The following is a 3,706-nucleotide window of genomic DNA, read 5'->3' on the forward strand; positions in this document are numbered from 1 at the left end:
AAATATGCACTATCGTTTAAAAATGCCATTATAAATGCAAATGCATATAATCCGATGTCAAATCATCATATTTCAAAGGTAAATCTTAGTGAATCTATTCTCATTTCAGTCTAGACCAACATAAGCACACTCCAGTAATTATTTAAGTCATGCTTAGTTCTAAAACTAATTACTCAAATTCTTAAAGCAATTAAAGTTTTGTGTATATTTATTAGTTCTTTACATAATTTCTGCATAATGTTAGCTGGGGTAGACGACATTTTATAGTGATACGTAGTTATATTAGGTTCAGTGGCGTAACAATATCTATGGCCCGGCATGGCAAATTCATTTCATGGGGCCCTATCAGTGAAAATCGTCATGTTAATAATAAAACTCTGGGCCGGGGCCTTCTTCGGTCGAGGATCCGTTACATTTTATGAACCCCGCCAACCTATAGTTACGCCACTGATTAGGTTACTTAATTTTTTTGATTATTATTTATTTTTAAGTTTGTTTTATAGTACAACACATAAAAAATAAAGTATTAAGAAGGGTTTCTTGATACTTTATTTTTTATGTGTTTTACTATAAAACAAAAGTATTTTCAAATTAAGAATATTGGTGGAATACTCTCATTAGATAAGTAGTTTTAAAATAAATTGAAGCTACAAATATATATAACAATAATTCACATAAGAAACATAATGCTACAAAATTATAAGCCGTTAACTACGAATCCTCTACACGCGTAACGATAATACTGCACAGTTTAGTCTCTGGATTCATTTTTAGGGTTCCGTACCAAAAATATTATTTTTAATGATTGCTTCCATTCTATTATAAAATTTAAAGTTTCATATTTTCCTTATACTTCGTTTCAACTCATTTTGTTGTAAATAAACGCAAAGATTGTATGTGCGTAGGCGACTATAATGCTGCTAATTTAAATGTTTTAAGAATTCCGCATATTTAAGAAATAGGTACAACAGCGCAATCGTTTTGTCGAATCTCAATTTTCGCTCACGATATTTAGATTATGATTTGGACCACTATACAAATGTATTGTATTATTATAATTGTTAGTTGTGGCTGAACTGTACAGTTTGATCGTAACGTGTGTAGAACATAAACTATTTAAGACAAAGTAATATGTCAAGAAGACGTAGCTTGCATCGGTTGCGATGGTTTTAATATTACAGTGTGAACTTGTGAGCTACTCGTATTATTAATATACCCCTCCTCAACTATAAGATATGTATGTCGCGGTATTTTGTACTTATTGCATGTTTCATTGTAGTCCCACTATATTGCGACTGTTTAAGGATTTCCACAGATGTAATTTAAAATGTAAGTATGCTTTTTCATACGTTGTTAGGTGCTTTAAAATTCAGGATTAATATTTGTTTTTTTTTTTGATACTTTAAAGAATACACTTTTTGAATTTAAGCTAATTCCATGCCAGCAACTTTCCCTTTTATAAATACTTTAAATTGGTTGTTTTTTTTTATAATAAAGTGTTATCTGTAAGGAATGGATTTTATTTTACTACTCAAAAATAGGGGTTGCAAAAGTGGTAAAATGGGGGTCAAAAGTTATACATTAAGAACCAAGTAATTATTTATAAATAATTATAAGATTTAAAATTTAGTGGACTGGTAAGCAATAGTGTTTACAGGTAAATTTACAAGCTGTTGTTAATAGAAATGTAAATAATTCATAACACCCAACCTGATTTGTTGACGTGGTTATGTTTTACCATATTTATTGAACAATGAATATGGTAAAAAGGAGCAAGAAGTGATTTATTCCAGGTCTTGATAGTCCGTCTAACCATAGCCATAAAGAGTTATCCTTTTCACGTTAGGCTATGGTGGACAACCAGTATTGCCATTACAATTAAAGACATGAGTGGAAGAACCAGATAATTAACATTTTAAAACACAAGGACAATTACTAATTTTTCATCCTATAATAGCAAACCCTGTAAATTACCTACTTCACCATCTGGATAATATGTCTGGCTACACAAAACATCCACATTTTTTACTGCAGTTCATTTACATGGCCTTAAAGCTTTCATTTATGCAAAAATCCGTTTTTTTTTTAACTATTACCTGCTTCATCAACTAACATCTTCAAGTATTGCAAAGTATATCACGTGTACATTGTTATTCAATTGATATCGATCTAAGATTTCAAAAGTAAAGATTACAACTTAGACCGGGGTTTCCAAAGTGTGCGCTGCGGCGCACTGATGCGCCGTAGAAAGTAAAGTAGGGCGCCGTGAGTAGATCCTTCATAATGATTCCTTGGATCGTGGAAAAACCAGACACTTAATAGCTTATCTATTGTTATCGCAGCCGCATGTGGCCGCTTGGGAGTTGAAGCATTATCCGAAACGACAAAATATGTTATCATTAAAGGTGCCTTTTTTTATGAAATAAGGGGGCAAACGAGCAAACGGGTCACCTGATGGAAAGCAACTTCCGTCACCCATGGACACTCGCAGCATCATAAGAGCTGCATGTGCGTTGCCGGCCTTTTAAGAGGGAATAGGGTAATAGGGGAGGGTTGGGAAGGGAAGGGAATAAGGGAGGGTAGGGAAGGGATTAGGGTAGGGGATTGGGCCTCCAGTAAACTCACTCACTCGGCGAAACACAGCGCAAGCACTGTTTCACGCCGGTTTTCTGTGAGAACGTGATATTTCTCCGGTCGAGCCGGCCTATTCGTGCGGAAGCATGGCTCTCCAACATATATGTCTTTACCAACTAATATAAGGGAAGCTAAGAGCATTTCTAACTTTAAATCGTTAATTAAAAAACATTATTTAGAGTCACTTCCTAACAATAATAATATGTACCGTAAGTAATGTTATTTGAATGTAATGGTAATTCAGCCATCGCAAATTACTTATCCTTCTCCTTCTTTTTATTTTTATTTTTACTCACATGTAGGCATGTTAAGAGGATTACAATAATTACTTTTAGTATATTAATATTTGATTATTATAGAGTATTTATTAGTTTATAATATACTTATTATTTGTGTTAAAGAATGTAAATGTTTATGTAATTATTAGGCATATGTATTATATAATATTATTAGAATTTAAGTTAGTTGTTAAGTTTCAATGCTTATAGTTTTTATTAGAGCACAGTATACCCTAAGTTAATTGTTATTGTACTCCTATAGATACCAAAGGTCGCTTGGAAGAAATTGCTCAATAGCAATAAAGCCGCCTTTGCGTTCTTGTATCTTTGATGAATGTATTTTATGTTTGTACAATATCTTGAACGCAATAAAGTATATTCTATTCTATTCTATTCTATGCAAATGTTTTTATTTTGACTGTATCATTTTCAAATACAGTAGGGGTCGTGACATAGTTCAAAATTTGTTACTGAGCCGTTGGCTGAACAAGATCGGGAACCCCTGACTTAAGACAAGACTATGACTCCTAACGACGCGAGTTCGTCAACTTTTATTTTGTTGTGTATTTATTTTGTTTCCTTGTTTGTAATTAAATTATGAAGTATTTTATTACATTATTTTAAATTGTAATAAAATTATGCGTGCCTTTCTGAAAATAAAGTATGCTACGGGAGCACTGTACTTTTAAGTAATATTAATCACTACAGGCAAAAATCCGTTCAGTAATTATTATTAAAAAGTACCAAATATCTGGCTTTTTTATTCGTTTTATTCTATTCTAGATGACACGATA

The sequence above is a fragment of the Aricia agestis genome, chromosome 18 (assembly GCF_905147365.1).
Source record: "Aricia agestis chromosome 18, ilAriAges1.1, whole genome shotgun sequence".
In the NCBI taxonomy this organism is placed as follows: domain Eukaryota; kingdom Metazoa; phylum Arthropoda; class Insecta; order Lepidoptera; family Lycaenidae; genus Aricia; species Aricia agestis.